The sequence below is a fragment of the Mytilus trossulus genome, chromosome 12 (assembly GCF_036588685.1).
Source record: "Mytilus trossulus isolate FHL-02 chromosome 12, PNRI_Mtr1.1.1.hap1, whole genome shotgun sequence".
NCBI classification, from domain to species: domain Eukaryota; kingdom Metazoa; phylum Mollusca; class Bivalvia; order Mytilida; family Mytilidae; genus Mytilus; species Mytilus trossulus.
In genome coordinates, this window is record NC_086384.1 from 1,470,448 (window position 1) to 1,486,088 (window position 15,641).

The following is a 15,641-nucleotide window of genomic DNA, read 5'->3' on the forward strand; positions in this document are numbered from 1 at the left end:
AGAGTGTCAATTTTAATGATTTGTTGTCTTGTGTGTAAATATGTGGTATAATTGCTCAGTGACAGGCTGTAGTCCAAATAGTCAAACTACTGTATCATTGGCTAATGTCGCTAATTATATTTTGAGTTTGAAACCCCACATGGCACTGATAAGCTCAACTTCAATCTTTAAATTTATATAATGTTAGTTTTCCAACCAACAGTCGGTGGTTCCCTCTGGGCACTCTGGCTTCCTTGACCAATAAAAACTGACCGCCATGAAATAGTACAATACTGCTGAATGTGGCCTTTGCCACCAATCAATCAATCAATAGTCTTTGTAGCATGCATTTGTTACCAAACTTCAATATTCTAGAAAAAGTCAAATTACAATTTCAGTCTGTAACAGGTTCTACTGTTTCTTTATATAACATATCTGACTAGAAGCACACCAAGATCTGGCCATGATATGACATTATAATTGTACTGGTTTCTACTGTTTCTTTATATAACTTATCTGACTAGGAGCACACCAAGATCTGGCCATGATATGACATTATAATTGTACTGGTTTCTACTGTTTCTTTATATAACATATCTGACTAGAAGCACACCAAGATCTGGCCATGATATGACATTATAATTGTACTGGTTTCTACTGTTTCTTTATATAACATATCTGACTAGGAGCACACCAAGATCTGGCCATGATATGACATTATAATTGTACTGGTTTCTACTGTTTCTTTATATAACTTATCTGACTAGGAGCACACCAAGATCTGGCCATGATATGACATTATAATTGTACTGGTTTCTACTGTTTCTTTATATAACATATCTGACTAGGAGCACACCAAGATCTGGCCATGATATGACATTATAATTGTACTGGTTTCTACTGTTTCTTTATATAACATATCTGACTAGGAGCACACCAAGATCTGGCCATGATATGACATTATAATTGTACTGGTTTCTACTGTTTCTTTATATAACTTATCTGACTAGGAGCACACCAAGATCTGGCCATGATATGACATTATAATTGTACTGGTTTCTACTGTTTCTTTATATAACATATCTGACTAGGAGCACACCAAGATCTGGCCATGATATGACATTATAATTGTACTGGTTTCTACTGTTTCTTTATATAACATATCTGACTAGGAGCACACCAAGATCTGGCCATGATATGACATTATAATTGTACTGGTTTCTACTGTTTCTTTATATAACTTATCTGACTAGGAGCACACCAAGATCTGGCCATGATATGACATTATAATTGTACTGGTTTCTACTGTTTCTTTATATAACATATCTGACTAGGAGCACACCAAGATCTGGCCATGATATGACATTATAATTGTACTGGTTTCTACTGTTTCTTTATATAACATATCTGACTAGGAGCACACCAAGATCTGGCCATGATATGACATTATAATTGTACTGGTTTCTACTGTTTCTTTATATAACTTATCTGACTAGGAGCACACCAAGATCTGGCCATGATATGACATTATAATTGTACTGGTTTCTACTGTTTCTTTATATAACTTATCTGACTAGGAGCACACCAAGATCTGGCCATGATATGACATTATAATTGTACTGGTTTCTACTGTTTCTTTATGTAACTTATCTGACTAGGAGCACACCAAGATCTGGCCATGATATGACATTATAATTGTACTGGTTTCTACTGTTTCTTTATATAACTTATCTGACTAGGAGCACACCAAGATCTGGCCATGATATGACATTATAATTGTACTGGTTTCTACTGTTTCTTTATATAACTTATCTGACTAGGAGCACACCAAGATCTGGCCATGATATGACATTATAATTGTACTGGTTTCTACTGTTTCTTTATATAACTTATCTGACTAGGAGCACACCAAGATCTGGCCATGATATGACATTATAATTGTGTAACAGGGTCGGTTCTTGGGTAAAGATATAACAAACTCTGTTTAGGGTTCGGATGATTTATTATACCAGTAGTATAAAAATAAACTCTGAAATAACAATATCACAATTATAAATAACGGATCTATTATAAAACTAAGTTATACATTATCACATATAGTTATGGTAAAATACAATGCACTTTAATACTGTGTACTATACTGCGAATATATATAATAGACAATCAGTGACCTGATGTCACGTGTACTTTTATTTCTCATTGTGATACACTACACAAGAATGTAACCCTTGACCGTAAATTATATACTATATAGTGTTTACTGGTTTACTATGTGTACGGTACAAAACTAAAGTTAAAACTGCGAACATAACATTAAACTGATCGGAACATAATATATTGTTTGTTCTTTACATACAATTACATTACAACAATAATTAAAATGTAGATACTATTCTCATAAAGACTAATTAAGCCAATATACTAAATATGCTTAAAACCGCATATTTAAAGGGAAATAATCCATAACGTCTTGTTTACAACATTACATAGTTAAAAATAGATTGACTCTTACCACTTGTGGAGTGAGTTCTTACTGGCAAGGACAAGGCACAGTTCACAATGTATACTCTGTATATAATTACATCAATGGAGTCCTAAAACCAAAATGCAATCATAAACATTCGGACTCATAAAATATTAAAATATACGATATGACAAAATAACTCAAGTTCATTTATAGTTATACTTCTATCATTACAATGTATAATATAAATGTACAAATAAATATCAACTTTATCTCTTTTCCTTATTTTGTCTAATATGCCGCCATTTATGAAATATAAATTATCTGTGTCAATAATCACATAGCTAAGCAAATATATTGTTCTATCGTGACAAATTAACGGTAGATAATAAAATACATGTAGCACGAAGTTAAATAAAAGATTCTCGGGTACATCTATCATACTTATGTAATAACCAAACTTTACGAGGAGAACGAAGTCATACAATAGAAACTTTGCTAAATTTATCATTTACATGTGAAAAATACTAATTATACAATAAAGAAGTTAACTTACATCAATATGTAATATGTTGTGTCCACAATGAATTAAAACCATGACACAGGTATATAAATCGAGATACAATATAATACGACTGTAGTTTTCAATCTCCCGTGCAAATCTACCTGGTCAGTACAAAATATAAATTGACCGCGAAATCACAATGACCAATCAAATACGTAATTTAAAGTAAGAACCTTTTGAATATTCATGAACTCAATATAAAAAGTAAAGTGTAGATTTGATTTAAATAATAATATTCCTTTATCAAAATGCAAGATTTAAACGTTTATAATAAATACCATTAATTTAAGAACTTTAAAGATATTTTTACTATTATTTAATAGACGTAAAAATGACACTACTACAATTGTACTGGTTTCTACTGTTTCTTTATATAACTTATCTGACTAGGAGCACACCAAGATCTGGCCATGATATGACATTATAATTGTACTGGTTTCTACTGTTTCTTTATATAACTTATCTGACTAGGAGCACACCAAGATCTGGCCATGATATGACATTATAATTGTACTGGTTTCTACTGTTTCTTTATATAACTTATCTGACTAGGAGCACACCAAGATCTGGCCATGATATGACATTATAATTGTACTGGTTTCTACTGTTTCTTTATATAACTTATCTGACTAGGAGCACACCAAGATCTGGCCATGATATGACATTATAATTGTACTGGTTTCTACTGTTTCTTTATATAACTTATCTGACTAGGAGCACACCAAGATCTGGCCATGATATGACATTATAATTGTACTGGTTTCTACTGGTTCTTTATATAACATATCTGACTAGGAGCACACCAAGATCTGGCCATGATATGACATTATAATTGTACTGGTTTCTACTGTTTCTTTATATAACTTATCTGACTAGGAGCACACCAAGATCTGGCCATGATATGACATTATAATTGTACTGGTTTCTACTGTTTCTTTATATAACTTATCTGACTAGGAGCACACCAAGATCTGGCCATGATATGACATTATAATTGTACTGGTTTCTACTGGTTCTTCATTTAACATATCTGACTTAAGGAGCACACCAAGATCTGTCCATGATATGACATTATAATTGTACTGGTTTCTACTGGTTCTTCATTTAACATATCTGACTTAAGGAGCACACCAAGATCTGTCCATGATATGACATTATAATTGTACTGGTTTCTACTGGTTCTTCATTTAACATATCTGACTAGGAGCACACCAAGATCTGGCCATGATATGACATTATAATTGTACTGGTTTCTACTGGTTCTCCATTTAACATATCTAACTTAAGGAGCACACCAAGATCTGTCCATGATATGACATTATAATTGTACTGGTTTCTACTGGTTCTTCATTTAACATATCTGACTTAAGGAGCACAACAAGATCTGGCTATGATCTGACAATATAATTGTTCTGAAGACTTCTTAATCAGTTTTCTATAGACAAGGTAATGGAATTTGATGCGACTGTCATAAAAGTGAGAGGTTTAGCTAGCTATAAAACCAGGTTCAATCCACCATTTTCTACATTAGAAAATGCCTGTACCAAGTCAGGAATATGACAGTTGTTATCCATTCATTTGATGTGTTTGGACTTTTGATTTTGCCTTTTGATTTTTGATTTTCCTTTTTGAAATTTCCTCGGAGTTTAGTATTTTTGTGTTTTTACTTTTTTCATACTACAGCTAGAAAAATCCTAAATTCTTAATAATGGTATAATTAATCATTTTTTACTGCCACTGTCATATTTCTTCATTTCCTTACAATTGCTAAGAACTCTTGGGAAAATCCTATAAGTTTTTATTGCTAGACATTAGAATTATAGAAATACAGTCAGAAACATGACGAGGCTTTGGAAAGATATTTCCTTATTATGTTTTTCGCTTTATTGAAACATTAAGAAAACGTCTTCATAGAAAATAATTTTCAAATGGTGTAACTTCTTTGGCATTAGTTTTATTAATCTACTAAATTGTTACAGTAATAGCCAAATAAAATAATTCTGTATTGAAAAAGAGAATATCATATTAATTTTTATGGCATTGAAGTAACTAATGTTAAACAGGTCAGCTGACAGGGAGATAAAGTAATGAAATTGATGTCTGTGTTTGTCTGTCCGTATGTCCTGCTTCAGGTTAAAGTTTTTAGTCAAGGTAGTTTTTGGAGAAGTTGAAGGTTATTCAACATAAAACTTAGTACACATGTTCCCTATGATATGATCTTTCTAATTCTAATGCCAAATTAGAGTTTTGATCCCACTTTCATGGTCCACTGAAAATAGTAAATGGTAGTGCAAGTAGTGCATCCATGTATTGACACATTGTTGTTTTGTTATCATGTTGTTGTTTTGTCCCCCACAGCAAATTGATGCTAGTTTTCATCGAACAACAAACTGAACTCTCTTAATCTCTTTTATTCAGAAATGAAGGGTTGATTGAGTATGATGGTTAAAATTGCAACTGCTCGAACTCCATATTTTGAACTCAGTGAATGCGCTAACTAATTCAGTCTAAAATATTGAGTTTCATAATGGGAGCATTTAATAGCTTCAAACAAAGATCATACCCATTGTCACTTTTTGTGGTGGATTTCTCCCTGACATGAGAAAAATGAAAATTTGTCCACAAATAAAAACAAAATGATAAATTTTAACATTGGTATAGGATTGTTGAAAGATGGGGAAAAATAACATTAAAATTCATTTGGAGGCCCCTTGAAGGTTTTGAAGTACTATAAGAACCATCTTGCATACAAAACATGATGGGTATTTCAGAATGTTATAGCAGGTATGAGAGTTAAATGTATAATGTAGAGTGACGTCAATTAACTTAATATTGGAGAATGAATAGGAAAGGTGACATAGTCAGTAATTTGATATAGAGGAAGAAGCATCAATAATTAATGGATTTCTACGTTATTTTTTGTCAACTTGTGAAATTTATCAGTGAGGGAGGGTAGGAGGGGTCCTGATCCTGAATTCCCGGGCTTAAAAACATGAAATCCCAAAATCCCGAGCTTAAAAACACGAAATCCAGAGGTCTCGAAATTCGAAAACAAGAATTCCCGGATCCCAAAATGACCTTAAACCTTAAATACACCTGATCCCGGAGTCCCAATAAAGGTCCTATCCCCCCTCATCAGTGGTATGTATTGTCAATAGGTTTAATAATGTATGCAATGTATATGTTTGCAATTTGTTTGATTTTTCATGATGAGGGCCTCAGGGAAGATTAGTTATATAGCTTACTGTGTAACCCTCTTAAAATAAAGTATTATTGTTGTTGTTGTTGTTGTTTATCTGTGAAGTCAAAAATCACCTACTGTAAATTCAGCATTTATTTAATTATTGCAGATTTGAAGGAATTGACAAAAAATTAATTATGCAATTTCAGAGACATCTGCATATATGTTTCTGATTTCAGAATGTGAGTTTATTGCGAAACATAGCCAGTTGCATTATTTGCATTGATCAAATACTCGCAATAATTTTTAAGTTTACGGTAGTCATTTGATCCAATGAGACTTGCAGCAGGCAGGTGGGGTGGTAGTGATCAAAGATTAAATTAAATTACTTCCAATACTAATATACCTTACAGTGTCCTTATCAAGGCCTTGCAGTCAGAAAACTTTCAAGTCAGTTTTTTGTACTCGTACTTAAAAATCAACCAATCAAAATGTTGGATTTCATGTTTCGAGCATGATTTTGGTGCTCCAAGCACAGCAAAGTTTTATCACTTCATAAAACTTCAACCCCAGGACTAGACTGTAGATAACTTTAATTGTGATTTACATTTTGTAGTACATTTAAAACCATGGATTACTCATTTAGCCAAATTTGATTAAAAAAAAATCTGTCCTTTTTGTCATGCATGATTACACAAAATACCCAGTGGGATTATGTGTGGTCTAGGGTTCAGACCATGAAATAAAAAATACTGTGAAAGGTTATTTAGTTTATATAAAAGAGTTTTATGACTGTTAAAGTCAAAACGTTTTGACACCAAATAAGCCTGCTAAGATTGACAATTTTTGGGTCCCTGTATGTCATCACAAGATGTATACAATATAACTATATATAAATGATTTGACTAGCTAATAAACTTTTAAGCCTTGTATGAAGCATTTATTATAGAAAAACAAAACATCTGTACTTTAGGGACTGAGTTTTGCATGCTATTAGTGTATGTTTGATGATGGTAGAATTAGACCGCTGTCCTCACTCCCCTCCCCCCAAAAAATAATGTGTAAATCTGTCTCAGTTTGCCTCAGTATTAAGGATTTAGGAAGGTACTAGGCCATTCATGTTAACCAAAAGTTTAAGGACTAGAGTGAGGACTTAAAGGCCAAATAAAAGAAATATACCAGCATCTGTTTCCCCCTTTTAGATATATCCTTTTAAAAGAAGGTGAACCAAGTTAGACGTGTATCCAGGATTTTAAAAAAAAGGTGGAAGTGGTCCAAAAAAGGAAAACAGTAGGAGTAGGACAATTGTAAAAGGCTTGCCAAACCTCAACACCCCTAAATCCACTTTTAACAATTATAAGAGGTTTTTTTTTGTGATTTATGTGAAATTCTCATCAATATATATATATGTTGATTCTGACATTTGAAAACACATTTTTCCTGTCCTAAGTTCTAATAGATTAATTTTAGTTTCCTGTAATTAATTGTCCTTGTAACTTGAGACCTGTGCAACCTTAAAGTTTTATAAATTCTCCCCTGTAATTCCCCTGTAATTCATTTAAAGATGGCTTTTGTTTCCTCTCATTCCATGACAAATCTAATTATTTCATGTAAATGTAGTAGTTTAATTAAAGATTTGTCACTAAAGTCGTGTTATAGTCTATGAATATTAAACATTATAGTGCTTGAGAAGGGTCCATGGCAAAAAATATTTTACATATTAGGAGTACTTAACATAGGGAAACATGCTTCAGAAGACCATGACAAAAGTAATGTTATATCCTAGGAATATTAAACACAATGGTTATTAATGCTCAAGAAGACCATGACAAAAGTTATGTTATATCCTAGGAATATAAACACAATGGTTATTAATGCTCAAGAAGACCATGACAAAAGTTGTGTTATATCCTAGGAATATTAAACACAATGGTTATTAATGCTCAAGAAGACCATGACAAAAGTAATGTGATATCCTAGGAATATTAAACACAATGGTTATTAATGCTCAAGAAGACCATGACAAAAGTTATGTTATATCCTAGGAATATAAACACAATGGTTATTAATGCTCAAGAAGACCATGACAAAAGTTGTGTTATATCCTAGGAATATTAAACACAATTGGTTATTAATGCTCAAGAAGACCATGACAAAAGTTATGTTTTAATCACAGAATTTTTAACTGGAGAAAAAAAAAATGTGTCAGCTGGAGGAAAAAATATGGGTATTGAAACATCAAATATAATAAAGTATTCAGGATACTTCTGTTACCATGCAAATTCAGAATAAATTTATAAATCTATGTTCAGCCTATTAATACTCTTAACATAGTGATGGGTTATGTTATATCCTAGGTTGCTTGAGAAGACCATGACAAAAGTTATGTTTTAATCTCAGAATTTTAAACTGGACAAAGAAAAAAAAATTGTGTCAGCTGGAGAAAAAAATAAGGAAATTGAAACATCAAATATAATAAAGTATTTAGGATACTTGTTACCATGCAAATTAAGAAATAAATTTATAATCTGTGTTCAACCTATTAATACTCTTAACATAGTGATGGTTATCTTTATAGTATCTTTGATTTCATCAATTTACACATTGTTTATGAGGGTAGATAAATAAATAAAGTAATAAATTTATAAAATTACAATTATTGAATTCACATTTAAGGTTGTTAGTTCATAAATGAGGGGTAGTATGTCAACATTTAAATTTAATAATTGAGATTACAAATTGGAGGAATAAATAGAAATTGATCTTGTTGTTTGTGAAGTGATGTTTACAGATCAATAAACTGATGGGGGACTTAATCAGACTAGTTATTGATTTAAAACGGAAATAGACATAAATCAGAGGAAAAGTCAAGTTTTAACTCTGAATTAGTAGTGAATTATAAGAAATTTGACACCCAATTCCAAATTAAACTTATTTACATATCTTTAAGTCAATTTAAATGGAAATGAGTCCCTGCCTTGCTTAGTATTTATTTCAATAAAACAATAAAAGTTGCTATTGATGACTTTGTAACTTAGTTGAATTTAATTACTTTAAGGATGAATTATTTCTAACTATGTGTCGTGACTTAGAAATAAATTTACTTTTAAAGGTTGACATATATTTTGGAATATCCTTGATGTGTAATGAAATGTTCATACTCAATGCTCCTTCAGTGTTAAAAATATACCTAGAAGATAATTTTGTTGTGCTTTTTAGCTCACTTGGCCCTTCGGCTTTTCCCATCACTTGGCGTCCGGCGTTCGTCGTCGTTAGCTTTTACAAAAATCTTCTCCTCTGAAACCACTGGGCCAAATTAAACCAAACTTGGCCACAATCATCATTGGGGTATCTAGATGGCCGCCACAGCTAAAAATAGAACATAGGGGTAAAATGCAGTTTTTGGCTTATAACTCAAAAACCAAAACATTTAGAGCAAATCTGACATAAGGGTAAATTGTTTATCAGGTCAAGATCTACAATGTATCTGCCTTGAAATTTTCAGATGAATCGAACCCCCTAAGGAGTTTTTGTCCTTTATAGTCAATTTTTAACAATTTTCATAAATTTTTATTAACATTTCCACTGATACTTAACTTGGCCAAGTTCATTATAGATAGAGATAATTGTAAGCAGCAAGACTGTTTAGTAAAGTAAGATTTACAAACACATCACCATCACCAAAACACAATTTGTCATGAATCCATTTGCTTCCTTTGTTTAATATTCACATATACCCAGGTGAGCGACACAGGCTCTTTAGAGCCCTTTCAATAGTTTTGTAATTTAATTATGTATGTACCAATCAGATTAAAAAGACAAAAGCCAATAAATGTCTCCTTGATGCATCTTGTATATAATTGAATGATGGGGAGAAAACTTCTAGATTTTGTTTGACTGCTGTGAACAACTTTGTGACATTAAGTTTGTAATATTAGTACTTATTGTTAACTTGTAACAAATAACTTATTATTACAATTGTGCATGCAACCTACGATAAATACCTTCTAAGAATCAAGGAATTAGAGACCTTATTTTGACACACGATTGGCTGTAATTGTACCTTTATTACATTTGGGATTGGGGAGGGGGTCTTCCTGAATTAGTTATGAAGCAGTAATAAAGTTTATAAAATATGTATTCATTGTTGCTAACTATAAACTAATTACATAATTTCTAGAATGTTGTTTATTTTCAACAAAGATTTAGGTCAGTCTTAAGCCGAAATAATACCGGTACTTTTTATTGCTTTAGTTTACCGGACTTTTTATTTAGAATTTAATAATGTTCTAGTTTCATGTTTATTGAGATGTAGGCGATAATTATTAGAATTTAATGAAATTTTGAAGTAATCCATCATTTGAAAAAAAAATCTACCATTTTAAGCTGTTTCTAAGTTTTAAACAATCTACTTGAAGTTAACATTATAGATATTGATTACATTTTATTTTGATAGAATCAAGTTGTCCCTAATGTGTATATAGTTTACAGCAAACAGAAAAAAAAAAAACTTTTCTGAGAAGCAGTGTGATAGCACAAGATTATCAAAGAAGAATTTTAAGCCTTAATTGTATAATATATTGTTTCCAAGGTAATATTTATATAGGTTTATAAATGTTCAGGTAGCTTAATGATATTTGTCTGTTACCGACATTTATTTTTAATAGGAAGTTTTGTTAGCTGGTTTCCAAGGTAATACTTTCCTATATCAAGGAATTAGAGGACTTCTTTTATCCTGTTTGAGATTAACTGTACAGTATTCTATTGAATGATATGATATTCATTCATAAAATAAACGTTTTATTCTTCAATGATGTTTGTGTGAAGATTAAAAAATAAAACACGGTTTTTCAAGTAGACATATTTTGTTGGTACTTATTCCTTCCCCTTATGTTTTTTGTCCATAGAGTTGTTTAGTGGTTAGAAGGTGCATGTTTAATGGCAAATGGTGAATAATTTATGTTATTATATGGTTAAGAAAGCATGGTCTATGTTGAATTGGGGTTCTGAAGCCTGAGTAGGAGATTACCAATGGATTGTGTAAATGGGCCAATCCAGTCATTTATAAAAGGGGGGGGGGGCCTAAACCTAGGATAAAAAGGGGGTTCCAACTATATGTCCCCATTCAAATGCATTGATTATTAGAAAATAAAGGGGGTCCAACCCAAGAACCCCCTCCCCCTGGAAATGCCACTGGTAAAGACTGTGGATTCAAAGTTAACTGCTAATTTATATATTTCCAAAAATACATCAGCATCGTTTGTATTCTGGAGTTTTACCATTAAGAATATGGAATTTTTAGAGTTGATACAGTTTTTCAAGAAATTTTAATTTTGGAGTATTACAATCAGTAATATGGAATTTGAATGATGTAAACAGTTTTCGACTGGCATCTTAAATTTATTCTTGATTTTTGTGGCTTTACGAATATAAAACTTCAGATGTGTTTACTTGAAAAATGGATTGTTTATTTCTCCAGGGGATTTTGTATGTAACAGTCAATTTGTAAAGTGAAATAATTGAATTAAAGATACATTTCTAGCTAACAATTAAGACTGACATTGACTAAATGGAAAAAGTGGAAATCTATGTCAATTTTTCCCAAATATTAATGCTGTTCTGTAGAATGGAAAAAGTGGAAATCTACTGTGGATTCATTTATTTTCGTGGATTGCTGAAAACTTGTCTTTTCGTGGATATTTGATTTCATTGTTTTGCCATAGTCTGCATACATCCTTATACAAAATTTGTTATTCTTTGAACATTTAAATTTGTGGTTCACCTGTACCCATGGAAACCATGAAAATTGGTATCCAACCAATAATAATGAATACACAGTATGTAAATTTTCATATAAAAATTCTTTTCTGCAGAATGGGAAGATTCTTCTCTCTAAAATGGAAATTTATGTCAGTGTTCAAGATTCTGTTCTCTGGAACCAGGGAAACGTTAACTTCGGAAGCACTAATTAGGCAGTTTAGGTTCTCTTTCTAAATTCTTCATTAAGGTTGAATGAAAGTATAGAAAGCTTTAGTTGACCACAATCTGTTCTAAGTCTTGTCAATTATCTTCATTGACTGGTCATGAATTTTATTTTCTGTTTAGTGTGTTATGAATTAATTTTCTTATGTTTATATTAATACATGTATATAATGGTGTCTTTATTTCATGGACTTTGCAGTTTCTATCTCTGTCTTGATTTGTTCTCTCTTTCTTATTCTACTTTGATATTTAACATTAAAGACAAAAACCTAGCTATAGCTATTAACACTGGAGAATGAGAGCTAGAGTTTGAACACAGAAAGTCATCTGAAGGATTAGAACATATATATCACTGAGAAAATGATCGAACCAAAAGTCATCCTCACAGACAGAATTCAGTCTCACAGACTAGAAACACATTATAACATTGATGTCATATTGACCTAGTTATAAGGGAGTTATTAAATGGTACCAGGACTGAATGAAATTTTTCTGTAGGGAAGAATAAATGACTTTTTCTAAGCAATGGTGTGATTGTGTTATAATTTACAAATGGTTTGTTCAAGGTTATCCTACAGTAGATGCTGTTGTTCAAAAACTAATCATTTCATTGTGTGAAGTATAATGCTTTTGACCCGTCCATCCGTCTGAACGTCTATCTGTCTGTCCGTCAGTCCTGTTCTAATGTCATAGCAACTCCTCTGAAACTACACAACAGAATTTCATGAAACTCTGTATTTTTCTAGGAGTTATGCCCCAGTTACTAAGGGAAACAATCCCATGACACAATGCTATCAAGTCCCAGTGGAGACCAAGATAATTTTGTGAGACAAATCATAGTCTCCTGTTACAATTGTGTCAGGTACAACATAAATATATACTGAACAATTCACGGGGGGGTCTCAACATGGGATTTTGGGTACAGGTGTGCAGCTGGGATTTTAAAAACATCCCCCATTCATATATTGAATAATTGTGAAATCCCTACCTATACATATATTTCACAGCGAAATCATAACCCATTCATATATTTATCAGCTCAATATATATCACAATCGGTCAATTACTACCTATTGATATATTTCCTCGGTAAAATTGCACCCCATTGATATATTTGACGGATCAAAAAAGGGACCCATTCCAGCGGCACATATGTATATACCTTTATATAGGAAGAGATCCCCCGTGGAACAATTAGTCTGAGATCAAGTTAGACCTATTACTGAATAATTATTAGATGTAACCTACCCCCCACCCCTTACCCCATAAGTCTTCCTAAATTATCACCATCTGTAGATAATACATTACTTTTCAGTCTGATCAATCAATTAAAGGGGAATAGACTTTAAAAATGCAGTGAGAATTTATTTTATTGTCAGAACAGTAAAAAAGTCAATAGAATTGAGAGAATTCTACAGGTTCTGCTTTTTCTTGAGCTTTCTGTCCTGTATGGACATTTTAAGAATATTGATCTCATCCAATATGAATTTAAACATGTGGAATTTAAACCTAGTGTTTTAAATCATAAATTATTTAGCAACAATTAAAGCAAAGAAATCAATGCCATATTATATGGTGCATTGATTTTGCAGTATCTCTATAGAGTTTAGGGTGAATGGAATTTCTCACATGAATCTATATCAAGACTCAGCTTTCCTGGATAAGAACTCATGAATAAATCTGAAAATAAGGGAAAGTTGCTGTATTTTCCATTAAGCTTTAAAATTACATGTTGAAGGATTGTATCATATATTGACCAAATATGTAATGGGCAGGAGTCTCATGAATAAATTGGACAAAATTAGAAACCATTGAACTTTTGGAGTTAACTATTGATATTGTCTGTTTAATTGAATACATTATATCACTTTACAGACAAACTGGAAGTAGTAGGGGGAATGTCTTGGGAATTACTACAATTTATATCTGTCTCAGGCTTTAAGAAGGTTATTTACCAGTTAAAAGTGTACTTTAAGTTTCCACAGACTTTTAATATTGATCATAAGAATATTTGTAGAATATGCCTGTTTAAGTAATAACTTTCAGTTGCCACAGAACCTGTCGATCATAAGAATACATGTATCTGTAGGTTATACCTGTTAAAAGTGAACTTTAAGGAGCCATGGAGCCTGTTGATCACACGAATATGTGTAGGTTATGCCTCTTATTAGGTTATACCTGTTAAAAGTGAACTTTAAGATGCCACAGAATTTATTGATCATAAGAACATTTGTAGATTATGCCTGTTAAAAGTGTACTTTCAGTTGCCACGAAACCTGTTGATCATAAGAATATCTGTAGGTTAAACCAGTTAAAAGCGTAGTTTCAGTGGCCACAGAACTTATTGATCATAAGAATATTTGTAGAATATGCCTGTTAAAACTGTACTTTCATATGCCATGGAACCTGTGGATCATAAGAATATTTGTAGAGTATGCCAGTTAAAAGTTACTACATTAAGATGCCACAGACCTTATTGATCATAAGAATATTTGTAGAATATGTACCAGTTAAAAGTGAACTTTAAGATGCCACGGAACCTGTCTATCTTAAGAATATTCGTAGGTTAAACCTGTTAAAAGTGTACTTTTAGTTGCCACAGAACCTGTCTATCTTAAGAATATTTGTAGATTAAACCAGTTTAAAGCATACTTTCAGTTGCCACAGAACTTATTGATCATAAGAATATTTGATTAGAATAACCTGCTATAGACAGTGGGATCAGCTGGTACCATATTACATCCTAGATTATGACCTTCATATGTTTATAATTTTCTGCTACAGTTGACAAGGTTATGAATCATCTTCTTTGACTGTAGAGATAGTGATATGTATTGTATATAATAACATTGAAGAGATGTGTATTAGGGAATAACATTGAAGAGATGTGTATTGGGGAATAACATTGAACGATGTGTTTTGGGGAATAGCATTGAACGATGTGTTTTGGGGAATTTATTAAAGCATTGAAGAGATAAATATTAAGGAAATAAGCATTGAAGGATGTGTATTGCTTAGAATATCATATAGATTTGTGAGAAAGGATTAAAATTTGTTACTCATAATATCAGTTTCAAGAGGATTTGTTTATTTTATGAAGTTTCTACCATCATGTGGTTAGTGTTAGTTTACATATATTCCTGAGAATTTGGATTTGAAAAGTGAAAATTTATTCTGAAAATAGAAAAATTAGTTTCGGTGTTGGAATAGGTTTAAGGAATTTAAGTCAGAATGATATTTTCTTATGGTAAGGTAAAGACATTTTTAAACTTTCAATTCTTTCTCAAATATCTATTATAATTCATCATAAGTAAATATCAAATCACTTTAAAATTATTTTTATATTTAATAATTATCTTTTATGTTTTGAACCTATTAATTTTGATGAGGTTCAGACAACAATAATACCTTTGTTTAAGATGGCAATGTAACTTACCTGTTAATTTATTGGCGGTTTTACCTGACATAAT

The 15,641-nt window shown here is 31.7% G+C and overlaps 1 protein-coding gene and 1 long non-coding RNA gene across 8 annotated transcripts in view; one reads left to right on the plus strand and one right to left on the minus strand.

Moving 5' to 3' along the window:
• Nucleotides 1-15,641, plus strand: part of LOC134692957 (rap1 GTPase-activating protein 1-like) — a 252,361-nt gene that overhangs the window by 63,433 nt on the left and 173,287 nt on the right. The gene's annotated exons all lie outside the window — the stretch shown is intronic.
• On the minus strand, nt 1,917-3,321 carry LOC134693178 (uncharacterized). Its single transcript, XR_010102358.1, has 3 exons — nt 3,000-3,321; nt 2,492-2,573; nt 1,917-2,008 (listed from the first exon to the last, which is right to left on the minus strand). It is a non-coding gene; the product is annotated as an uncharacterized LOC134693178 (long non-coding RNA).